Source organism: Vulpes vulpes, chromosome 12, assembly GCF_048418805.1.
Source record: "Vulpes vulpes isolate BD-2025 chromosome 12, VulVul3, whole genome shotgun sequence".
In the NCBI taxonomy this organism is placed as follows: Eukaryota; Metazoa; Chordata; class Mammalia; order Carnivora; family Canidae; genus Vulpes; species Vulpes vulpes.
Genome location: NC_132791.1, coordinates 79,732,189 through 79,759,626, shown reverse-complemented (window position 1 = coordinate 79,759,626; position 27,438 = coordinate 79,732,189).

The window sequence follows — 27,438 nt, the reverse complement described above, 5'->3', positions numbered from 1 at the left end:
TACTAAATCATATCAATTTTTGTACCTTCATAATATTTTAATGAGCTCTACTGAGAAACTACATTTAAGAACATCTTTAAAAATCACTTCAAGAAAAAAGAAATAAAAAATAAAAAAAATAAAAATAAAAATAAAAATCACTTCAAGGTTTTTCTTCAAGAAGTCTATGGTGTTTTTTGGTTTGAACCTGGTTAGCATGAGAAAGGCAAGAAAAAAAATCAAACAATTGTTTTTAGAGCACAGCTTTTAGATTTACATAATGTCAGTATTCATTTCATCATCCAATAAAAATGCGTTGAGCGTGGGCTCTGTGCAAAGCACAGTTTTAAAAACTTAGCACAAGTAAGTGAAGCCCCTCCTGCTCTAAAAAAAAAAAAAAAAAAAGAATCTGTGCCTTCTGGGGAGAGGAAAAAGGTAATGAAGAGTAAACATAATACATACATGATAAATAAAAGAAGGTGGTATGTTTTGAGAGGACAAGTACCATGAAAAGATAAAGGGAGAAATGAAAGAGGGATCAGGCTCAATTAGCAGTTATATTATAATTAAAATAGGATTATCAGCATGGACCACATTGAGAAGGTAACAGTTGAGCAAAGAATGAGGGGTTTGACCACTCAGATATTTGACAGAGAAGGGAACGCTGAAAATGCTGGAGAGTACATGGTGTAGAGCAGGGAAGGCCAGGGTGGCCAGATCAGAGAGACCCAGGGGAGCATGGTAGGTGATGAGGTCAGGGAAGTTTTTTGACTTCTGAGTGAAATGCCTGGGGGGTGGGGGATGGAGTGAGGGTAGAGGGTGTCACTAGGTTAATTTAAGCAAAGCAGAGACATGATCTATCAGGCTTCATAAAGTCACTCCAGCCAGCTATTCTGTTGGAAGAGTTACTCTAGCTAAGGGTAAGAGAGGAGGGCAAGGAGACCTAGGAGAAAGCTATTAGAGTTAAAGTAAGACATGATGATGGGTGAGCCAAGGTGGCAGTGTGTTCTATTTGGAAGGTGAAACAGGTTGCCGACACTCTAAATATGTATGTGGAGGAAAAAGCGAAGTCAAGAGTAACTCCAAGGTTTTTGACCTGAGCAGCTGAAAGGATGGAACTGCCAACTGAGATGGGTAGACTGTGGAGTGGGGTGGGGGGGTAGGTCTTGGGGAGTGTAGATCAAGAAGTCAGTTCTAAATAATTTAAGTTTGAGATGTCAAGTAGACATTCCAGAGAGTTGGCAGCATGGCTCCTATTGGCAATCTCCTACCTGACATAATACTTTATCTGGTTAGTATATGCATAAATGGCACAGGACAGTGTGTTTGTGCAGTACATGCTCCATATTTCATGACTGGTTAATATTAAAATTCTAGATATTTAACCAAAGTTGTTTTTATGTGTTTGAATGCTTTATTAGGGAATAGAAATAGCTTAGCATATCCAAAAAGCTAACTTGATGCATTGGAAATAGGTTAGAATACCCAAAAACTGATTTAGAAACTCTTTCAAAATGTTCCAAGTGCTTGACTCTGTGAGAAGAACCTGTCTGTGGTTTTTAAAATATAATTCAGCTTTTAAATTGGTCTGAAATCTCTAGCATCATTTTCTTTGCCAAATTTCCTTGCTCTCTGTATTGCAAATTTCTAAAATAATTATTCTGCCATTTTGCAGTCAAGAAGAGCATTTCATTATATCATAATATAACCATAAACCAGCGGAAGTCAAAGCGTATCCCATGGTTCTCTTATTCTGTAAGTAGGTTTAGGTTATTCCTGATGAGGAGATTAATTCCACATAGTCAAGTCGGTAATGACTGCCAGACAGGTTTATGGGATAAAAATGTTCATAGAACCATTCAGGGACCTTGATTGCAGAGTGGTATGAAATATATTTGCAATATTTTCTCTTAGTTATTTTTATCTGCTAGGCTTACAGACTTGTAAATAAAAGTGGCAGATTTCCCAAAAGAATTAAATTTCAGCTTATGAGTTTATTTTATGGAGCCTCTATTCTACCTGTACAAGTACTTCAAGTGGTAACACAGGCAAATAAAAAGCAACATCCTATTCTATTTTATTAGTGTATTTTACAACAATTCTGCAGATACACAAGCTTCAGAGATCATAAACACCCAAGGTCTTGAAGAATTTACCTTCCTATAAAGTGCTTTTTGAAAAGTGGTGCTGCCTTCCAACCTATAAATACACGGCTACCCTTGAGGGAGCAAAGATTTATCTCTTCTCAATTTACAAGTAAATCCATTGTTAACCCACCTCACCTCTTCACCAATAAAGGGCTGATTTATGATCAACGGTCAATGAGTCCATCTGAAGCAGTTTCTACTGCAGCTAAAAAAAAAAAAAAAAGTATAAGAAAACCTAGTAAATTGTGCACCATTTAATGTAGATAAAATGAAGTGAGCTGTATTATACTGCACAACATCAATCCTAAGGAATCACCTGACTGCTCCTTGTTAAACTTACATGATGGGTATGATGATGCCAGCCAGTAATTATTCCTCTAGTGGAACATTGTTCATGATGCTTGGGAATTGTGGGCATAGCTGTCTCTCAGATAATCCTGATGAATTCTTATTTACAAAAAATTGTCACGTGCCCATTGTGTCCTGAATTTACTGTCAAGTAATTTTGGAGTTCATTTCATTATATCATGAATATACTATTTCGTGCTAAAGAATAACAACAACAACAACAAAAACCAAATAGCTCATCATTTATAAATAAGAAATGTTAAAATTGATAGATGGAAATAGGGATGGTTCTTGTGGCTAACAGAAGAGAACGGAAGAGTAGTGTATGGAGTTAAGGGTTTCATCTCAAATCCATCACTAACTATGTATTAGAACACACTTTCCTGGGGTGCCTTAGTGGCTCAGGGGGTTGAGTGTCCAACTCTTGATTTCAGCTCAGGTCATGTTGGGGACCTGAGATTGAGCCCAGCCTTGGGTTCTGAGCTCAGTGGGGAGTCTGCTTGAAGTTTCTCTCTCTCCATCTCCCTCTGACCCTCCCCCTGCTCACAGTTTCACTCTCTCTCTCTTTCTCTATCTCAATTAAATAAATCTTTTTAAAAATGCAATTTCCCTGGGATGTATAAGATACTTGTGTTTTCTTAAAACATCTTTCCTGGGGTGCAACCTACTAAAAGATCCTTCATTATTCCTCTTTATTAAAGGATGAGTAGCCAAAAATCTGTGAAGAGGATCTCTGTGTGCACGTACTACATCATGGTCAAAGGATCTCAAAATTTGGAACCCAGGATAGCACCCAGTGATCAGTAACCTCTTTTCAGTGTTGTGTGGTAAAATAACACTTGAGGAACACTGTGTGCTGAATCCTCTTCTTGTAAGTTTGTAAGTCACATCAATATTAAAGTGCTCTGAACAGTTCTGTGATACAGAATTCCATTGCATGGGGGACTCTTCCTCAGGTATTTTTCATGATAGATTTATGTTGTTGTCAATTCGAAATAAAATTCACTCACACATTGGTAATGTTAACCAAATCCCACTACACTCAAAATGAGAAAGCCCTTGTGAAAGGATCGAGCTGTGTATAAGAATCAGGGAAACGCATGGGGGAACATGAAAATGTTTTGGATCAGTATTTTAAGAAACCAATATTTTATTTCTTTTCACTGTTAATATTTAACTCTTTTAAATGTATTACCTCATTTCCTACCTTCATCAGACAATAAGGTGTTATACTTTGAATTACCCAGAAACAAGAGTCCTTCTTCTTTAAACTTGGAAAAATTAAGTTGTATATTCCTATATGAGTTGGCTTCAGCTGCCATAACAAAATATCACAGGTAGGGTGGCTTAAAAAACAGAAATTTATTTTTTGGAAGTTTTGGAGGCTGGAAGTCTAGGATCAATGCATTGGCAGGGATGGTTTCTGGTAAAATCTCTCTTCCTAGCTGGTGTATGGCTGCCTTCTGGCTATGTCCTCACATGGCTTTTCCTTTGTGCTTAGCACTCCTGGTATTTCTTCCTCTTATTACAGGGACTCAAATCCTATTGGATTAGGGCCTCACTCTTTCATATTTAGTCCTAATGACCTCTTTAAAGGTCTTCTTCCAAATATAGTCACTCTGGGGATTAGGGCTTCAAAAATGTGAATTTTGAGAGGACCCAATCCAGACTAACACATTTTTTCCCATATTTTTTAAAGATTATTTATTTATTTAGTTAGTTAGTTAGTTAGTTAAAAGAGAGAAAAAGGGGAGAGAGAAAGAGAGAGAGAGAGCATGCAGAGTGAGAGGGAGAGGGGGGAGAGAGAAAATCTCAAGCAAACTCCCTACTGAGCATGGAGCTTGAAGTGGGGGTCGATTTCATGACCCTGTGTGAGATCATGACCTGAACTGAAATCATGAGTTGGACACTCAATTGACTGAATTACCCACATGCCCTCATTTCCAACCACATTTTTACATTTTCTGCTTTCGTTGTTCTTCCAGAAAGCATCCCTATTTTATCCTTCTTCTCTCATGTTACCCTGGATAGCCCTTTCTTTCTTGTCTCTAAACTAAACTCTAAACACACCCATAATTGAAGACCTCTGAAGTTTTGGGACGAAGCCCAAGAGCGGTCTTGTTTTCATTACCTTCAAACTTCCAAGCCCTTATTTTCCTGCCAACACTGATCTCTCTCTAGGTTCTCAGCTTTTGAGTCCTGTACTTCACCAGTGAGCCCCCTATACAACCTGCCCATGCTTTTTCCACAGTATTCAGGTCAATAATTGTTGTTTTATAGAGTGGGCTCCTGGCAACATCCCACCTGAGAGATAAAGTTTTTTATTTGCATCAGCACATGAGGAGTATCAGTCTGTTTGGTCTTTCTTTAAAACAGTCTTATACTGCATTAAGGAAGAATGGCTGCCTTGTCATTACTTCTAACATTCTGCTAGTTCATACAGAGCTTCCAGTATAGTCTGTTCAGGGAGCACTGGTTCTGTTTCACCATCACTGTGGCAAAAGAAAAAAGATATAGAATAAACAGACTAACCAAGAAGTCAATTGTATTTGATTATTTTCATAACAACCTTTACATTGGGCATTATTACTATGTAATTAAAATAACTAAGATCTCTATATTGTTTTCAGTTGTGCCTTTTTTATTGCCCCTTATAACATTGTTGCAAAGTGTGAAGCAGACATAGGTAGTTATATAACTTGGCTGTGATCACACAGCTATTAAGTGGTTGAACCAAACTTAAACTTAATTGACTTACACTGAAATTCAATAATTAATTCATGCAGGATTGACTGTGTGCCAGACCTCAGTAGTATATGGTGAGCAAAAAAAAGAGGCTCCAACTCTGCCTTTGAAAAGAATCAGGTAATAGAGACATACAGGTATTAATACAACAATTGAAAATAGACTATAAAATTGCAGCCCTAAGAAGTGCTGTTTGGAAGGGCAGACATCGTAATGAGAACAAGTGAGAGGGGCTCCAACCTGCAAGAGGGGTTGCAGATATCAACATTCTATATGTTTTGAATAAATCAAGTTACCTCCTATATGGAATTGTCACTAGCCATTTGGTCCCCCTGTTTGTAGTGCCATATAATCAGTCAACCTAATTAATATACCAGGATTGCCTTCCTTTTCAATTACCGCAAGGTTAGTTTAAAAAAAAAAAAACGAAATATACAAAAACAAGATGATAGAGCTCTAGTCTTTACCATAAAACATCTATTTAGATAGAGCTTAGAAACAGACAAAATGTATATTCACCCCTACCCACCTTCCCCGCCCCCAGCGGAAAGACACACAGTTCATGTGACCAGTAGGGCTCTGGTTGACTACAGAATTCAGGAACGGGTGTAGAATCAAGGTTCCACAGAGGACCAAAATAGTAGGAGAAGAGCATTGTATTCACTGAGGAGGACCAGAGAGTAGGGCATGAGGTTAGAGGGGTAGTAGGCGGGTAGGTAAGAAGGTAGGTAGGTAGTTAGTAGGTAGGTAGACGGATAAAGTATTCATTTGAGACAGATAAACAGAGACAAAACAAGATATACCCATGACTGAAGATTACTGGAAATACTTTTCTTCCCCTAGAGGAAATGCCATTACAATGATAGTTAATCACAACATGCACCTAAAATCCAAAAAACTATGGTTTGAAACATATTTTGATTTTTTATTCAGCACAATTCTGTTGTCTCAGTCTAAGAACCTAAGGAATATTTCACTAAGTCCAGTGAATTTCAACAGCCAGATTTTGAAGTCTGTTATTAAAATTATGGAATGTGTGTGAGAGTGTGTATGATGTGCCATCAGCCTTAAGGAGTGTGAGTGAGACACACCATGAACTTTGCCTTAGTAACTCATTGTCAAAAGCTAGATCTAAACATTACACTCACCTTGAATATATTTGAATTCAATATATTGAATATATTCAGTAAACTTTGGGCTACTGAATTCATCATTCTAACATTGTACTACTTTTGTTTATTTATATCATAAATGTTTTCTTAAAACATCGAGATACCTCATTCCCATGCAGTTTTAACATTTGAAATCTAAATATTTTTATTGTTTCTATGTCATTCATATTTATAGAAATGTCAGCAATATCAGCTTTTATCTTAACAAGAAATGTCTTGGTTTATTTGATTTTCTTAAAATTTACTCAGGGACATATCTATTATTTTCTTTCAGATACAGTTCTATGTTCAATAATTTTTTATAATTATTTGGTAGAAAAATCATCAGCATATTTCTTTATAATTACTTTATACTTAGTTTATAATTACTTTAAACTTACCTTTTTAAACCATCCTTTCAATACAGTATTAAATACTTGCTATATGCCATCTATTAATCATGTAATCCCGCAACATGGTGACTTTTTTCTCTCTTTTAAAGAAGATTTATTTTGTCTTGCCGTAGAAGAATCCAGAAAGATTAAAAGCCCATGCATGTAAGCAAGTGGTTACCAGAAAAGCTTTTTATGATACATGATTGTAACATGCCAGAAGAAAATTGCATTGAAAATGATGTAGTCTAACTAATAAGAAATACATTTGAAATTGAAAATTAAATATACTTTTGCATATCCTGATATGCTACTTCACTTGCCTCATTTGCATGCAAATAAGGATTCAATAACTATTTTAATTGCTATATTCTCCCAAAAGCAAGGAAAGAAGATTCAAAATATATGTATTATTTTGTATGGGAAAGAATGTTAATATTCACCAAATAATTACCTAATTTACATAGTGATTAGACTCATCTGCAATAAAGTATTTTTATAAATATACAGAGGGAACATTAGACGTTGTGAAATTTGACAAGTGAAATCACAAGCAAATCTAATAAGGAAAATTGTATGCAGGTGAAAGACTTCTAGTACATTATTTTTAATATAACTATATTACTAATGTCAGAATCATAAGTCAAATCCTTAAGCATTTGGTGCATCATATTTGGTAGGTAAGAGGGGAAAAAGCAAATATAATATAGTTAAAAAAATATTGAACATGATCAAACACATCTGAAAGAGATAAATTCCTCAGGGAAGAATTTCCACCTACATAATTTCAAGTGGAGTAATCTATTTTCTAATTAGCAAGGAAAAAATCCCCTGTATATGACCTTGAATTCTAAAATATTAGCTCAGAGGGAATATTTACAATCCAAAGGCTCAGATGCATAATGAAAATACGGACATGACTTTTACTGTTGTTAAGGTTCTTTTTAAATCATTCTTAGGCATAATCAGCCTATGTTGACTGACATTTATAGTATGGAAATTGGCTGGAATACAAATGCAATGCGTTTGAAATTAGAAAGCACATTACTGCAGAGACAGGTTAAATATTTGTGGTGTTCAAAGCCATTTTTCTTGGTAGAACCAATACCTTTGTTCATTTTGATCAAGCTTATATTCTAAATGAGTTTTGCATATTGAAATTATTTTAGCTCTCTAATGCTACTTTAGCTCTCTAATGCTACTTCTTTTGTCATTCTCTACATCATGCTGTTACTTGTTTCAGAAAAAAAACATTTTAAGGATGTTGAGGGAGAGAGGACTTTAGGATTTAAACAAGGCGAATTTGTCAGATGAAAATGTGTGCTAAGTGAACAACTGGCTACTTGAATGAATGAATAAGCAAACTGATCATCATAATTATAAATAATCTATTACCTTATGTGATCTGGAAACATGAATTATAAGGTGAACAGTGAGTCTGGGAAAAGGATATCGAGAATGAATAGATCTGATGAAAAATTTTAGTTCACAAACTTCTTCCCCAAAATGTGGGACAAGATAGAGATTTCTGGACTTCTGGGAGAACAGTGAGATGCTGTGTACTTGGAGTTGGGAACTAAAATTATAAGGGATAGGATGCCACTGGAAAATGTATCGAAATTCTGGAGTTAGCGAACAACGCCTGAATCCTTCATTCATTCATTATGTGACCCTATAAAATTACCACTTAGACATTCAGGTTCATGAAAAATGAGAATAAAAATTCTTTCAGGGTTATTGTGAAGATTCACTAAGATTATTAATAAACATAAAGTCTGGAGAACATGGCCAGTTTAATAAATAACGGCAAGTTATGTGTGTTAGAGAAGATCCAGGAACATAGATCCCTGGGATATTTCTTCCTTTGGCCACTGACTTCCCTTATCCTTTAAGATACAAGGATTCTGCATCTGTGATGGTTTCTATGGTGTGTTTAAAAGAGCTGACATTTAACATCTGCCAGGGCTCCGTTCAATCATGCATGTATTTTGAAATAGTAAATTAATGTGATCATGGGAAATACAATTCTCTATGATTATAATTTTTTACACATACTAAACAATGTATATTAATCTAAATGTTCAATCATAGGTAGTCATTGTCCGTGAACTTGATGCTCCTGGTATAAAGTTTTATTGTACCTGACACATAATAGCACCTGAAATTTATACATAATGCTATGAGACTTTCGTAACCTTGATATCCAAACTAAAATAGTATATTGCAAGCCAAACAAAATACTGGCAAGATGAAATCTAGCAACATTTATATTGTGATCAAGTTGAGTTTTTCCAAAGAATGCAAGGGGGTAGGTGAGCGTTAGAAAATATATAAAAATGACTCTCCATATTAAAAAATTAAAGGACAAAACACACAGATGCATAAAAAGTGTCTGACATTATTTAACAGTCATTTGCAATTCAGATTCTTTGCACACTAACATTAAAATGAAATTTTCTTAACTGAGTAACTTGTGTCTATAAAAACCTCAGTAAAGAAGGAACCATTGAAAATAGAGTGTTAGGAAAAGTTAGGACTTTTTTGGAAGAGTACGTTTTGAAAGGCCTGTTTTTATTCCTTATGTTGTATTTATCATGAAACTCAGAGCAAATGTCATAAATTATGTGTGCTACAGAATCATAATCTCTGTAAAGGGGATGCTGCCCGACCCCTGTCTAGCTTAATGAGATGAATTCAATTAAAGGAGAAAGAAGCTAATCTATCCCTGTGCTAGTCATCAACGTAAAAAAAACAAAAAGGAGTGTTGTTTCATGCACTTATGATGATGCCCTTTCTGTGATCTTGCACCTCAATTATTCTTCCTGTCAAGGTGGATGATATTGCTTTAGCCCTTGGTCCTCTGGATGCTGCAGGAGAAGCGGTATCACCAGCATCACGCGGGAACTTATTAAATATGGAGAAGCTCAAGCAGACTCCACCCCAGACCCACAGAATCTGAGTCTGCATTTTAACAAGGTCCCAGGGTATTTATCTGTACATTGTAAAGCATGAGAATACTTTCTAGGCTACCTATCCTCCTGCCTGCAGAAAACTATGAGGATCAGTGGCACCCAACCCCAAGAAGAATTTTACTTTTGGCCTAGAGCGTATGATACTTGCAAATTTTTGTTTATTTTATCTGAAGGTGTGGGAATTTGTTGGTAACTTTCTCCATAATGGTGACAATAATGGATAACAATTATTAAACTGTCACCGCACTGTCCTAGGCATGGACATGGCATACCATACAAATGTCCGGGGCATTTGTTCATTTCATTTCTCCAACTATGTCTGAGAGTTGCACTACTCCATTGTAGAGAAGAGGAAGCACACAGACGTATGTAACCTGCCAGGGTGAAAGCAGTTAAGATCAGGTCAGTTTGGGAGCCAGGGAGTCCGAGTCCCTGGTCTGTCCTGTTCAACTCTCCCAGGCTATTTCTCTGATAAAATAAATATGTTCTTAAATTTTGATCACATTATTAAATCTGTTCAGGTTGTTCCCCACATTTATCAAATATTGATGATATTGAACAAAGTTTCATAGGGAGCATGTGTCACATTTTTTTAAAGTATTTACTAGGCACTCTTTTAAGCACTCAGGTTCATGTACTCCTAGTAGTTTGCACAACTGGGTGAATTTCATGGTTTCCTTTTACAGGTGAAGAGTTTTTTTTATTCCTTTTAGAAATGGAAAACACTGAGCCCCAGAGACATATGACTTGCCCAGCATCAGCCAACAAATATTGAAGACTAAAAACTAAAAATAAAATATTCTAGCAGATATGGTTGGTCCTTGTGGAGGTATTCAGTGTGATGTTTCTGTTCTAGAATTTTCTACTTGGCATTCTCTTGAGCAACTACATGAAATGACATTTCCTAATACTGAGGTCAGGGGTAACAACTTCTCCAAAGTAATTGTAATTTAAAAATTCTTGCCTGTCCACCTCCCTGTGTCTTGTCTCATTCGCTGCAGAAACAGCCCTGAGGCAAAAGCTACTTTAACAAAGAATGCCAAAATGCTGGAGATGGTACAGGATAGAGGTGAAAGGTCAGCAGAAGCCATCATCATATTCTATAACAGTGCTGTCCACTGGAAATACAATGCAAGACACCTAAGTAATTGTAAATTTTCTGGTAGCTGGATTGGAAAAAAAATAAGAAACAGGTGAAATTCATATCAATCATATATTTTATCTCTTTACTTGAGAGAGAGAGAGAGAAAGAGAGAGGAGAGAGAGAGAAACCATAAAACCTGAGGCAGACGCTTAAACTGACGGAGCCACTGAGGTGCCCCTAAATACACATATTTGTAATGGGCTCCGTAATATGACCAAATTGCTTTTCAGAAAGAGAGTATCAATGGTAATCATCAAAAGTACTCCTTTTCCACTCTGACTAACCCTCCTAAAATTTAGGAAATATTTTTGCCACTTAAAGAATTGGTTTATTGATTTTTTTTTCCTTCTGATTAGTGTTTCTTTAACTGCAGGTTAGGAAAATTTATGTGTGTTCTCATGCACGTATGTGTTTATAGGCCATTTATATTTCTTCTCATGCATTTCTTGTTTTTGACCATAGACTATTTCTTTACATATTAAGGTAATTCATTATTTTTTAATCAAGGGCGCCTGCATGGCTTATTCAGTTAAGTGACCGACTTGATTTTGGCTCAGGTCATGACCTAAGGTTTGTGAGACTGAGCCCCACAGCAATATCCCCACTCAGAGTGGAGTCTGCTTGAGACTCTCTCCCTCTCCCTCTGCCCCTCCCCCCAGCTTGTACATGCTCTGTGTCTCTCTTACAAAAATTTATTTTTAAATCAAATATGTTGCTAGAATTTCCTAGCTTGAAGAAAGATATTGAAATGATCTTTGGCATTTACAATTACACAGTTATAGCTACCAATATTTCCAACTGGTGTGCCCCTTCACTTTTATTTTTGCATAGGATATTTTCCTTCTCAAATTAAATACTAATCTACATTTTCTCCCTGCTGTTTTTCTGTTTTCCCCCTATATTTAATGTCTCAACCCTTATGAAATCTATTTTTTAGAAAGGATGCAAATGAAGTATAACTAATTTTTTTAAAAATATCAGCTGATTCCACCAAGTATCATAATAGTTGTTAATTGCAGAAGCTTTTAGGTGCATAGAATTAGGTATTCAGTCAACCTAAAAAGTAACTTCATTTTCTTCTAAAGTTTTGAGGTCTTGCATAAACCAGTGAAAGTCTTTTTCTAAATCAATCCCAAATGATGTGAGACACATGAAGTTTAGAATTAACACAGTATTTCCTGTACTTGGTCAGTGATCCAACAAGTGGAGCAGCAGGAGGGAAGGGGGGAAGCCTAATGCAAGGTAAATGCTGTAATGGTGTTTCCTTGTGCTGAAACATTTCTATATGCTGGCACGGTGCCTTTATAAAAAAAACTTCCTGGCATGTCTTCTTTCATGCACAGCCAGCCCTGGTAAGAATCACCGTTTGCCTGGTATGAAGAGCCACATTAGGTGTAAACATGTGATAAGCATCTGCATAGCCTCCAGGCTCAATCTAGAACCAGAATCACTTTCTAGTATCCTGAGTGGGACCCGGATGTTCTCATGCAGAACTCTGCTTTTCCCATGTCCCCAAACCACATGCTTGCCTTAACATCACACACACAGACACACACACACACACACACACACACACACACACATCTCTTGCTCTCAGAAAGATCGGCAGCATTCTGCCAATAGCTTCTTCCTTTTGCTTCCCTGGTATACACAGCTCCTCCCCATGACAAGAGCCACAGCCCAGTCCTCAAGTCAACTCTATCTTGAATAAAGTGGATCCAGCAGAAAGGCCTTAAAGTTTCGTGTTTGGATTTTTTTCTTCTTTCATTTCAAAAGTTGTTTTCTTTCTATTTTTATATTCAATTGGTGTATATATTTGGTAATCTGAAAGTAAGCAAGGTAAATGCCTCTTACATAGTTATCATATTGTTAACTGTATCACTGACATACTAACCATATTGTTAATGCATAACTATTTCACATTTGCTTATGCTAAATGCATGCGTGTCAGAAAACAGTGCAGACTGTATCCCAAACATAAATCCATCATTGTGTTCGCAGGTGTTCTTTCAATAGCATTGAAAGGGCCAATACATTTGAATATTATTTCACTAGCTGTCAGCAATAACTTCAGTATGGAGGAGAATAGCGTAAATATATGGATATCTTGCTTGCATACATGGAAGACACAGACTTCCTTTGCCAGTGGCTGTGAGCTTTGCACATATTTTCAGCAAAGCAATATAAACCCCCATTTAAAAAGTTGGTTGATGGAATACTATCTGATTTTACTGAGACCATAATGATGAAAAAAATTCCTTTTGGCGCCATCCCTGGGGTTACTGTGCACACCTCTCTCTCAATAATTGTGTATGGTGATAACAAGCCAGAGGCTGTATGGGATAATTGGCTCCCCCTCACTGCATTTATGGGTAGTCAATCTGAGAATTACTGAGATCGAACGAAAGCCACAGTGTCTACAAGACTGAGACCCATATTGATCCAGTAAGAATAGGATGGATCTGTCAGGTCTGGGCAGACTACATCATGCTCCTGGTGGGAGAGTTCTTTCCACAGAAGGGAAATAATTATTCTAAGGAAACACTTGAGACCAAAATACACTCTCACAAAGTGGTCTAATAGAAGGCAGAACATAGAAAGAAATAGATTCCTGTCCTCTTTTTTCTCCTTCCTTCCTTCCTTCCTTCCTTCCTTCCTTCCTTCTTTCTTTTGGTAGTTTCTGCCTGGGAACACATTACACTGAGGTTTCCTTTGTCTTTCTGAATTTCCTTCAGTCTATCTGGGCGTTTTTATATTTGAATCAGTGGATTCACATTTCAGTTGAAACAGAAAAAGGCAGATTCATTTGGTGTATATGAAGTAGGCAGTAATTGCATTGGAAAACCCCAAAACACACAAACCAGAACCAGCTGTAACCAAACATGTGTGGAAAGCAGTGCACAGAATTTTCCATGGCCTGGAGGAACGATGTTATACAAATAGTCCCTGAGGTGTCTCAGCAGCTCCATACACAGTGGAAAGAAATTAGATAATGCTAAAGACTTACCAGATGGATATTCAATCAGTTGTGTGTAAAATTCTCCCCGTAAATTGAATATTGAGGACATAGCTACACTGAACTTATAAAATTAGCATCTTTGTTTTCTAGCACGCTTCCCTGATGTGAATGAGCTGCAGGAAGAATGCTAAAGACAAAGTCAGTGTTTACAGAACACATGAAAATAAGCAGCAGAGATAACCCAAGAACAATCGATAGAAAGCAAATAGAGAGTAGTTTATGAGAGAATGCACAGAAAAATAATTTTTAGTGTCCTTGATTCAAGATTTGAGATAACAAATTGCCCTTTTAATAAGAAAGAGACTTCTTGTGTAAATCACTGTCTTCTTGCAGAATGCTGTAACTTTCTTAGAGCACAGTCATGATGTTGCTCTCCATGTAAAAAACTCCAAACTATGTGCTCCTTGTTGCACTAAATCCTGACCTTTCTGTTTTGTTGTTAAGTCGCTTTCTGATCAAACTTCACCATAACCTGGGTAAACATAAATCCTCTTGCTCACTAATATAGAACATACTCCAATTAACCTATTCTCTAGTGAATACAATGCACCGTTATCAGTACACGAGACATTGTTTCCCTAGGAATGTCTTCTTTTTTCCTTTAGCATGTCCAAATTCTGCCCAGCCTTAGAGGCCCAATCTCTTCCATAGCTGCTGCAAAACTCCATGATCTCCTGTCAAAATTCCCCCACTACAGGAACAATATTGGCTTTCATTAGGCAGTGAGTGAATCTGTATTTGCAAGCAACTCAGAAGGACTATCATTCATGAATGTGCACACTAGGAGAGACAATAGGTGTTAGATCCAAACAAATTGAAAAGGAGTGCTGAATCAAAATCACTACATTGTAGGACAAGATTTCTTCACTAATTACAGCAAATAATCAGGACAACCATGCATCCCCACTTACTCTAGGTAATTCCAGTTTATACCTGTTGTTTCCGTGTGTTATCAATAGTATCCTTTGCTCTCAAAAGTTGTTTCTACCTGGTTGTACAAATAGTATGGCCACTTTACTAATCGGTGAGTATTTGCTACATGACTGGTAATATTCTGAGTGCTCTGTGAATTACCTTCTTTGAACTACACAATGGCCTCATGTTTGGTAAAATTATTTTCATTTTTCAAATGATGAAATATAGAACCCCAAGGGTTATCTTTCAAAAGATCACAAAACTATGGCGGTTAAGGCATCTGTAAAGGGTACCAGTTGGAGAATTAAGATAGGTTTTGCTAAATTCTAACAAAAATTATCAAGAATAGAGTTAAAATTAGCCTTAAATATTTATAAAGAGGGTTAACAAGTCCTTGGAGACTTTTCCCCAGTCTTAAATCTAAATATTTAAATAAGTGACACTCACTGTTTTCTAAACAAAGACATCTGTGATACTCTCACAGGAAGACCACAAACACTGGCTGAGGGAGAAGGGGATTAGGAGCTGAAGCAGAAGTAGATTCAACTATGAATAAGATGGCTTCAAGAGCCCATCAGCACAACTGACACTGCTTGATAACATACTAGAGAGTATCATATAGATTTTCAATATCCTGCAGGTACTTAGATTTTTGGAAGTGTTCAGAAAAGGATAGAAGTGGAAACTTAAAATGTAATTGCTTTGTAGTAACTTGTCTTATTAAAGAAACATTAATATCCATATGCTTCTGGGTGGCTTGTGAACCTAAATGAAGCTCTCTGTAGATATTAGCAGTGATGGTACTCCTGCAGGATGTTGTAATTAGCCCCACTGAATCTGCTCATGGGATGTGTGCTCATGGGTGCTCAATACATTCTTTATGGATGATTTTTGCAGTGAGTGAATTTACATATGCTCATATCTATGAATAATATTGCCATACCAAATACATCTTAGAAAACTATAAAAAATCAGTTCAATTTTAATGAGTAGTACATTAAGAATGTATCGATTTGTTAAAATAACAACTTTATTTGAATACTTGATCCTTTGGGATCCCTAGACCATAACTATCTATTGAACTTTCTTCTTGTCCTTTAGGTCTATAATTTTCCAGATCATAATCCTCACTCTATTTACGGAAGTTCTTAATCTTTGATATTTAGTATATTCAAAGTTTATGCACCGTCATTGCATTTCTCAGGAAGTTTTGTTTTTCTTCTAGAATGGTCTGTAAATTGTTGGCTACCTGCTTTGCATAGTGCCTTAGGGATTATTTCATGTCTGTTCCCTTGATGCTGCAAATCTTAATCTCTCTTACCTGATGTCCTATGTCTATCATTTGTTCTTTGACCTGATAAATCTGTGTTCCATTTCTGGAGTTAAAGTGGGAGTAGACTTCACAGTTTTTTTGAATAGACTAATTTCTTGAAGAGCACAAAAACTAAAACTAGATTCCTCTAGAGGATAGAACATAAATGTCATTGTATTTTCTCTGCAATAACATAAACCTTTCACATGTGTATAAGAATTCAGGAACACCTACAAAAATGCCATCTTAATTAACAATTTTCTTTTCTACTGTGATGCACAGTGTTTGTAAATGGGCATTTACATATGTCACCTAAAGCATCCATTTAGTAGCACTTGACATTTTGTTAAGTACCACTATACTTATTTTCTAACACATAAATAAACAATAATGTCCTTGCTTCCTCATCTCTAAAATCAGTAGCACACTTCCTACTTCACCTCTTAATGTGAAGATACACACAAACTACATGTCCATACCGGACATGAATCTTAAGTCAACATCCAGTACCACCATGCTTCTGCAGCTGTCCCTTCTCTTTCATGCAGTATATATGCTTTAGGGAAAGTGGGTCCACTCTCCGCCCCAGAGGTGTGTCCTAATCATTCCAACAGTTGTGGACAATCTAATATCCCTGGCCAACACAGTAGATTCAGCTTGATGGCATCAACAGAACCATTGGGAGTTCTCTTTGATGCTGAGGCAGGAGTTACTTTTGAGATAATTTAAGACACTCTAACAGATACAGTTTTCTTGTCCTTATTTTACTAACTACTTACAAATAATTTATATAAATTTAATTAAATTTCTATAAAATTAAATAAATTTGCAATTTATAATTCATATTTATTTTAAATTTACAACTTATATAAATTAATTAAATGTTAAATATAAAATATATGTAATGATATATCTATATATATGTGTGTGTGTGTGTCTATACATCTGTATACCTATACATATACCCCAAACTGATAGTAAGATTTGTCCATAAAACCTACTACTATAGGAACAAAAACTCAAAATACTTTCAGAGAGTTTTAAACCTTATAGTAGCTACTACAGCTGCTACAGCCATTCAGCTTTCTCCTAGAGGACAATTAACTAATACAGGACTTTCTGCTCTGGGAGCTTTGTAAACCATGGCACAGGAACATGGAGCCCAGGCAGAAATCAGAAGTCTTAGATAACTAACTCCACTCAGGCTAAGCAGGCAGAAATCTAAGACCAGGACTGTGGAGGTCCACAGAATTTGTGGGACATGGTACCAGGAAAAAAATGGGCAATGTCTCTGTGGAGGTACCCTTTGGGTCTTTGGCTGAGACCTAAATTAGTTTGCAAAGTCTAACAGAAATCAGAGGCTGTGTACCTGGAATTGAAGTGAAATGCCATGCTGCTAGGATTCCTTAGGATATTTCCACCTAGTCAGAGTGGAAATGCCACGTGGAACACATTGGGTATTGAGGTAATCTCCCAGAATGGTAAACTTTATAACTAGATGCTCCCTAGAGTAGGATTTATACTATAGGACTAGAGAAGATAAAGATAGACATGACCAGAGGAGGGATAAAACCTACCCTGACTGATTCAAGAAAATCCACTAGTAATTTAACTGTTTATCAAAGGAAAAACCAATCCCTAGAAATGAAGACAACATATTCTGGATTCCTTATAATTTAATGTCTACAAGATCTAGTGCAAAGGACAAAAAAAACTTGAAATGTAGAGAAGCTGGAAAAAAATGATCACTAATCAAGACAAAAAGCAGTTAATAAAAACAGACCCCAAGATGACCCAGAATTTGAAATTAATGGAAAGATACTACAAAACAGTTATTATGAATATATGGAGGACTTAAAGGAAAAGGTGAACATAAATGAATAAATGATGAAACTCAGTATAAAACTGGAAACTATTAAAAAAATCAAACAGAAATTCTAGAACTGAAAAATATACATCCGACATGAAACATTCACAGAATAGGTTTAATACAAATTTAGAAATAGCAAAAGAAAAAGGTATTAGCTTGAAAAAATTAAAATTATTCAACCTGAAGAAAAAAATACAAAACGTGAAAGGAGCCTCAGTGATATATAGAACTATTTCAGTAGTATAATACATATGTATCTGAAGTCCCCCAGAATAAGAAGAATGATGCACACAGTGTGTGTGGGTGTGGGTGTGGTAAACATCAACCTACAAATCCAAGGATCTCAGCAAACCCAAGAAGAAAAAGGTACAGATAGATTGAAAGGTAAAGGAAGAAAGAAGAAATACAATAAAGATACTGAGCATGGTCAGCCTGAGGTGGTTATATTATTTTCAGACAAAGTAAACATCAAGAAAAAGTATATAATCAGGAATCAAGGGAAACAATTCATAATGATAAAGGGACTAATTTATTGAAAAGGTGTAACAAACAGAAATGGGGATGCAACAAGCCATAGAGTTTCAATATATGAAGAAAAGCAGAGATAAAGGGCAAACTAAACAAATCTATAATCATTGGTGGAGATTTTAAGACCTCAGTAATATATAGGAAAAGTAATTTATAGGTAAAAACATATGCAGTTTTAAATGATTCAAACAATATTATAAACTATTGACCTAATTTAAATGTATAGAACATTTTACCCAATAACAGCTAAATCTACATTTGTTTCCTTATGGAATGTTTACCATGATGAACTATATGTTGGGTCATAAAACAGTTTCCAGTCATTTTCAAAATATTTCAATCTTACAAAATATGTTCTGTTACCTTTACAGAATTACAATAGAAATCAATGGAAATAAGTTTTCTGGAAGAAAATCCAATACTGGGAAGTTAGACAATACAATTCTAAATAACTCATGGGTGAAAGGAGAAATCACACAGGACATTATACAGTACTTCACACTGAATTATAAAGAAAATGCTCTCATGTCAAAAAAATATTAAGATTTTATTTATTTATTCATGAGAGACACAGAGAGAGAGGCAAAGACATAGGCAGAAGGACAAGCAGACTCCCTATGGAGAGGAGAGCCTGATGTGGGCCTCAATCCCAGGACCCTGGTATCACGACCTGAACCAAAGGCAGACACTCAATCACTGCTTGAGTGCCACACTCTAATGTTAAAATTAGTGGAATGACCTTCCAGTAATGCTTACAGAGAAATTTATAGGTTTAAATATTTGTATTTAAAAAGGAGAAAATGTCACAAAACTGTGATAATTTTTTTTTATCTTAGAAAGCTAGATAAAGGAAAGCAAGCTTAACCCAAAATAGGTACATGAAAAAAAATAACAAAGAGCAGAAACCAATGAGAGAGAAGCCAGAAAGATAATAGAGAAATATTAATAAAGCTGAAGTTTTTCAATCCAGAAATCTGTGTCTACTTTTCTGATATGCAAAAGCTGAAGTACCTTATCACCTCTAAGATGACAATAAAGAAAAACTACAGATAGTCTTTTAAAAGTCTTTTCAAAAAAGACTAGTGAAATGGATAGCCCCAAGGAATAGGGTTTTTTAAAGTATTTATTTAAATTCCAGTTAGTTAACAAACAGTTTAATATTAGTTTCAGGTGTACAATTTAGTGATTCAACGCTGACATACAACAGCTGGTGCTCACCACAAACACCCATTTAAAACTAAATATGACAATTTAATTAGAATGAGGAAATATCTCGAAAATGCAACTTGATGAAATTGATACTATAAGAAATAGAAAGTCCAGATAACCCTATATCTATTAAGGAAATTGAATTGAAATTATCAAAAAAGATTCCTGGGTAGCTTGATTGGTTAAGTGCCCGAATCCTGGTTTTGGCTCAGGGTCTTGAGATTGAGCCCTGCCTCGGGCTCCAGGCTTTGTTGATAGTCTGCTTGAGGATTCTCTCTCTCCTTTTTTTCTGCCCCTCCACACCCACTCATGTCTTCTCCCTTTCTCCCTCTCTCTCCCTCCCTCCCTCCTTTCCTCTTTTAAAAATAAATAAATAGATCTTAAAAAAAAAATTTCCCAGAAAAAAATTCCAAACTTGGTTTTGTGGATGACTCTCAAAATAAGGGAAAAAACAAGAAAGAAATAAGAAATAAGACCAAAATTACCCAAAGAGTTGCATAAAACAGAGGAGAAAAGAAAACCCAAACATTTCCAAATCATTTCATGAGGTCAGCATATCCTAATACCAAAACCTGATCAGGACATTATAAGAAAAAGAAAAAATACAAACAAGTTGTCTCTATTAATATATTTTAAGAGGTTACCTTGAAAACTCATCCTGCATATTTAAAGGCTAAAGTCATCAATATATTTACTACCCTTGTGAGGACCATAGGACTCTTTCTGAATTTGAGGTTGTCCAAGGAAAGTTCAGGTTTGGTGCTTGATGAAAATTGACATCTGGCAAATGAATTTTATAGAAGTTGGTATTCACTATGATATTAGACTGTAACAGAGACATCTGGCTGGGAATGTTTCACGAGCATGGCTTTGTGAATTGTCTTATTTCCTCATGTAGGTGACAATGGTTTTTGTCGGTTGGGGATACCATGCCAGATGACATTCACTACACACAGGTACCATTGGTTTGCTTTCTGCAGTATACATCAAACTCTTTCAGAACAGGTTTAATTCACTCCACCCTAACATTTTTGAACTAACAATCCACTCAACTGGGATGTTCTACTCTTGTAGTTTCATGTGACCTGTTCCCCATTGTTATTCAGTCAAAGAATGCTCTGAACATCATAATCACTGAATAAATGCTCTTCTCACCCTCAGCCTGAAACCATGGCTTCTCATCCCAGTACAACCTTTCTTTCAAGTTGCTTTTTTTATTATTATAGAACTTTGGAATGTTTTATTTCTTTTATAGAATGTTACCTCCACTAAGAGACCTCCAAGGTGACATACCACAAGCAGTCTCCAGTCACTCTAAGATCTACTTTAAATTTTATAGAACCTACCAATACTAGAAGAGATTTATGTAGTTCTTATTTTTTTGTTGTTTCTCCTGTTCTTACAATGTAAGGTCTTTGAGGGAGATACGCAGGGCTTTTTTCTTTTTAATTAATGTATACTCAGTGGAGTGAAGAGTGTCGAATATTTTGTAGATTCAAAATTAATACCTCTTGAATGAGTAAATATATGGAAGTGAGGCACGTTACGAAGTGTAAGAAATATAGAGTTGAGAGAGAAAATTAGGAATCTGGCTAGGTAGTATAATATATATTTCTTTTAAAAAGCCTTCACTCAAGGATGCCTGGGTGGCTCAGCTGTTGAGTGTCTGCCTTTGGCTCAAGGCCTGATCTCAGATTCCTGGGATGGAGTCCCCTATCAGGCTCCTTTCATGGAGCCGGCTGCTCTTCCCTCTGCTTGTGTCTCTGCCTCTCTTTCTGTGTCTCTCATGAATAAATAAATAAAATCTTTAATAAATAAATAAATAAATAAATAGCCTTCATTCAAAAAATATTTATTATTTATCATTGTCCCCAAGGCAGAGTCCTTTAAGGATAATAGCAGTTTTTATTTTTTAAAAGACCTCTGTAAAAGTCAAAGTCCTCAGGACTGGAACATCTTTAGTAGAGAATAATTTAATGTGAATTAACACAAACGGAAAACTTGGTAAGCAGCTAAAAGATCCCAGCAGAGGGGAAAATAGCCAAAATGGAAAGACAGGAAAATACCTAAGGAAAAAAGCTTATACATTTTTTTCCCAGGGCTAATCATGAAAGAATATGATTAAATCTCACGGCATTAGAATTTTATTGAAACAACCAAACCCTTTTCTCTCCTCAGTCCTTAAAACTACTGTATTTATGCAATGACAGTTTCTTAAAATGAAAAAAGATCAATCCCACAAATTTTTTAAAAAATCAATTATCCAATGGGAAAGAGATGGATTACCATTGATTGCATCCTGCCTGTGGTAGAGATGATGGATGACCGCAGTCATGGCATTGATCTTTGGGAACAGGCTTACACCGGTCTTGCATGGCTTATTATGGGGCCACCCACTCAGCAGATGCATAGATATACAACAAACACCATATTTTGCATTCTATCAGGTTTTTCAGCTCTTCTTTTGTTCATATAACTTTGATACTGTGCTCCTAAATTCAAGCATTGTTACTTGCCTTGAACAATTTGTTCAGACACAATGACTATAAAGAACTTCTGGACAGACCAGTGCAGTAACAGCATGAGAGAGCAGCCATATAAATGATCTTCTGACAGTCACTGTGGTTTTTCCTAAGTGAAGCACCTGAGAGTTTATCTTGCAACTCATACAAATCCTTCACATTTTCAAATAACCAGGGAACATGTGAAATATTATAAGTTTATTCTAACCAGCAGCATTTTGAGATTATAAATATTTCCAGTTCAGTCTCAATTTATATACTCTCTGATATATATATATATATATATATATATATATATATATATATATATATATATATCAATAGTGACTTGTTAGTCAAGTGGAATATATTGTGACTCCAAGAAGACTATTTTATTTAAATTGATTTAAATGGTACATTTTTTGTTGAAAGGCATCTCAACTTTAGCCTCATGCACTGTTCCAAGAATCACATGAACTCAGAACTGGTAACAAGAGCCATTTCAGATTCTACAATGCATTTACTGTTCCTCTGGTTGTCTACTGAATGTAGCAGTTAAAACTACACTTGCCACATCCTTTAATCACTGGTTGCTGAGCAAAACTGCCAAGTGCACATTTACAAGGACAGTTATTGGAACCACGTTAACCATTGTGGTACCAATTAAACTGGGCAGGTATTAACTTGTCTTCATCATCCTAATATTTGTGTTGCTCTTTATGCAAAATTCACAGGGAAAAAGGTTGATGAGTAAGCATGATAAAAGAAGTAGGAAATATATCTTTGTTTGTGTCTCACATTAGCCCAATCAGTTTGACCGTTCAACCAAGATCAGTTTTTTATTATATATATATATATATATTTTTTTTTTGGTAGAAGTTGGTAAACCCTAGTGTTAAAAGAAGGGAGAAAGTACATCATTTTTTAAAAGGAGCTCTCGTTACAAATTTTACCAAATGCAGTAACATTTGTTGGTAAACAGGTACAGAATAGTCATTCAAACCAGTCTGTGCTTTGGGCAAGCCTTTGCTCTGGGTGCATGGAATTGCAGCTAGAAGAATAACCATTCTTCAGACATAACACAAACAATGAAAGTAACTAATAACCAACTGACATAGATTAGCATTAACTATCACATCTGTTGAACAATTATATTTGATCTATTTTGATAGTGACATATTTGATGCTCAAGTATCTTAACAAAAATTACCAGGTAAACAAAATAATATGTTCAACCTGAAAATTTTCATTTGAGGGCATAACAACCTAGCCAGAGGTGACCACCTAGATTGTGAGAAGTATTCTCAAATAAAAAAAAGCAGAAGTGAACTTCCTCAAGACTGTGATTGTCTTCACATTTTCTCTGTATGAAAGTGGGAATACATCTTACCATCCCACCTTTTGAGGCTTAACAAAATTATCCCTGAATGACAACATGCAGAAATAGAATATAGAGTAAGATTCTAGAGTCAGGCATTATTTGGAAGTGGAGCCTGAAATTAGATGCATTAGATATTATTGCTATTAATGTGATTGTTTATATCTAAATCAGTCATGGCTGGCCCCATATCGTACAGAAAGTTCTAGAAAATTGAGAAAATACTTGCTGAGTTATCACAGTATAAACTGACAGGCCAGATTTTTGGCAATTACAGTGCAGGTTAATAGATCATTTATGTTAAACACTTTTATTTTTAGTTCCAAGTTTTTTATTTAAATTTCAGTTAGTTAACATATAGTGTAATATTAGTTTCCTATTTTTGTAGAAAAGTAGTTGTAATAAACTAACCACCCAAGCAAGCAGATCTGTATTAAGGGAAGGAGGTTCATTGAATGTTCAGGCACAGCAGTAGCTGTGATCACATTACACCATCTCCTTTATTACTTTGTGAGGCAGGGGATATTATCATCATGTTCATGGATGATGATTCATCATGACTCTTGCTGGATAGAGCTACTTGTAAGTATTGAACAGTCGTACCACGAAACTAAATTCAAACGTTTGATATTGAAGAGTGAAATGTCTGGATTTCTCCCTTAAAATAGAAGTTTTTATTGACTTTATATCATATAAATGCAGTTGTTTCCTAACTCTGAAATATGTAATATTGTCAAATTGCCAGTTTCTTCCTAGAAAGTTTGCTGTACGTTTTTTTTTTTCTTTCTTTCTTTCCTGGGTACTATCTGGTCATTTTGTCATGTTTACATTAGTTTTGTCTCCTTAAAGACTGTAAAGATGATGTTTTTGTGAAAATGAGTATTACCTTTTCTTTGACTCAAGATGGCTGAGGATAATTTTACCATCAGAGTTATGTGGAGATCTCTTGTCCATCTGGGCACTGAGTACCTGATAGAATTCATAAAGCCTATGCTTGCCTTCAAGGAACTTATCTTTGCCTGGAAATGAAGCCAAACTTTTTTCTTGGTGAGCAGCAGTTGAGCTACATAATGTAGCCTTAGAATTGATGACTTTCATCTTAGAAGGCTTCTTTTTTGCTCTTTACTCAGAAGACCACCTGGAAGCCAAAAGAGTTTATACATAAGTTCTATTCTAATTGACACTTGCCACCAAAAGCTTGTTAATAGAGCAGAAGGTTGGTGAGTGCTGGTGTTTACCAACAAGCAGCATCCTTTGTAATGGGCTTGTGGGGAGAAATAAAGATTGGCAACCTCACTGCTCTGACCTGCTCCTCCCTTTTAAAATATTGATACTTGTTCTGAAGTCACTTATAACCCTCTGTTGTGGCTAATTGGAGGCACTTAGTTCCACTGCTAGCTTCTTGCTGTGATAAATATTTAATCACAGAGGGGAAAGAGCCTTTTTGAGAACATACATTGGTCTGTGGCTCTTGAAAATAGAATAAAGGGCACTGTTACCTGGAAGGAGCCTTCATTCTCTAGTCCAGGGTTGAGAAAGGTCCACCTAATTACCTCTGCTGAGAAACAGCAGTCTCCTCACTGCCTGTCTGACATTTAGACATTTCCTCCCCTCACCTCTTCCCGTTGGTGTGAAAAGGAACTGAATACAAAACGAAAGTCCACTTTGCCAGCAAATTTTTTACCCATCACAAAGTTAGGCCATGGATATGTGGTATGTCACTCTAACTGTGTCATTTTTCTCTCCAATTAAAAATAATAGATGCTATTGGCCTGTCAGGCTGCACAATATTCCTGTAGGGAGAAAATTAGTTGGTATCTCCACAGAGCCATTGTCCACTAATTTGAAGTTCAAGGTCTGACTGCAATCCATCTCTATGTCTCTCCACATATCTGAGTGTCACTGAGAATCCGTGCTTCCCGTGGGAAGGACTCTGACAGGCACTATTACAGCTGAACCCATTTTTCCTGGAACAGTTTTCACGCAAACTGGGAGTGAGAAAAGATTATCACATCTTTCAATTACTCAACTATATTTCCTGGAAGGAAGTCTTCTGAATTTGTCAGTGGTAGCTGCTTCATCACCAGGATGTTAATATAGCGTATGGGCCAATTTTCTGTGACAAATCCACTTTGAGAACAAAAAACAAGAAGCTCTTGATATGTCAGGTATTAGAAGACAATAAAGGATACAGAGTCACCATCGGTCAAAGGAAGCGACATATTCTGCTTGTGTATATGTGTGTCCTCTTTATATTTTTATTTCTCCAATGCAGAGAAGAATAAACAAGTTGTCTGTCCTCCTTAGGCCAGTTGGGCTGCCGATTGTTAGAATGAACACTGACGATCTGAATGTTGGATACAAATAATTGAAGAGGTGCAAAAACATTTAATTAAGTCCCGTGAGCCAGCAGTAAATTTTAATGGTTAAAAACATCTTATTCCTCTTCAATTACACCTACTCAGCCTTCACGGTCTTCTCTTTGAAAGAAAGTGCTGTTGCTTTTAGGGCCAACTTTCCTTGAAGGGAATTACATTCTCTGGGTTATAACTATAGCCAATATTAACTCCTGTTTGAAAACCACCCCTCTAAACCCATCTGTAAAGACTGCAAAATATATGCAAGAGGAAAAAAACATTATGAACAAAAACATTAAAGGAATAGAACTTAAATGATTTCAAGACACAATCATTAACCACAAACTTAGCAGTATTCTAATAACTAGAATTCCAAAGGGGATGCAGCTATCTATGCCTGGGCTTTCTTGAGTTCATGTCATATAATATTTCCCATTATGGCTCTTCAGAAATTTGTTGAAGTGTCTTCAGGATACGAGCTACAATAATTTCATATATATAGCATGGATAAAGACATTTTTTTCTTTTTTTTTTAAACTTTTTTTTATTTTATTTATTTATGATAGTCACAGAGAGAGAGAGAGAGGGAGAGAGAGAGGCAGAGACACAGGCAGAGGGAGAAGCAGGCTCCATGCACCGAGAGCCCGACATGGGATTCGATCCCGGGTCTCCAGGATCGCACCCTGGGCCAAAGGCAGGCGCCAAACCACTGCACCACCCAGGGATCCCAAGACATTTTTTTCTTATTCCTAAGGGTTCTTCATGATTATTTTAAGTAGTATCTGGCCTAGCATTTCACCTTGTGTGAAAATAAGTTAATTTTCATTTTTTTCATAACTGTGCATGTGTGTTACATATCTTCTTGAGCAACTTGTGGAATTTCAGGTAAATATCCTTGTATAAGAGCTAACATTTAAAATTTAACTCTAAGTTATAGGAATCATAACCTTAGAAATTAGAGGCTTCCTATCTCAAGTGCTACCCCTAAGAAAATATTGGAAAATCCTTAGATAAGAATTGAGGAAATAATTGCGTTTTGGATTCATCTACTATCATACCAGATTTAACAGACTAGAGAAATTTTCTGTGTGAGAAAAAATCAAGTAGCACTTCACAGCAAGCAGTGGGATATTTTTGTTCATGAGTTCCATAAATGTACATCAATTAATCTAAAATATCTAAAGGGTAGGAGCTGGAGGAAGATAGCACAATAAATCGGTGTGGTTCACATTATCTAATTTTACAGAATAAACTGAGGCCCAGTTAAGAGAAGGGTCTTGCATAGAATTTGTTTCCTTATTCCTAGTCCCAGAATCTTTGGACTATAACTGTATTTCTCCTTTAATGAGAAAAGAAAATGAACTACAGAACTTCCGGGTAGAAATAAACTTGGAGGGGATCCCTGGGTGTCTTAGCGGTATAGCGCCTGCCTTCGGCCCAGGGCATAATCCTGGAGTCCCTGGATCAAGTC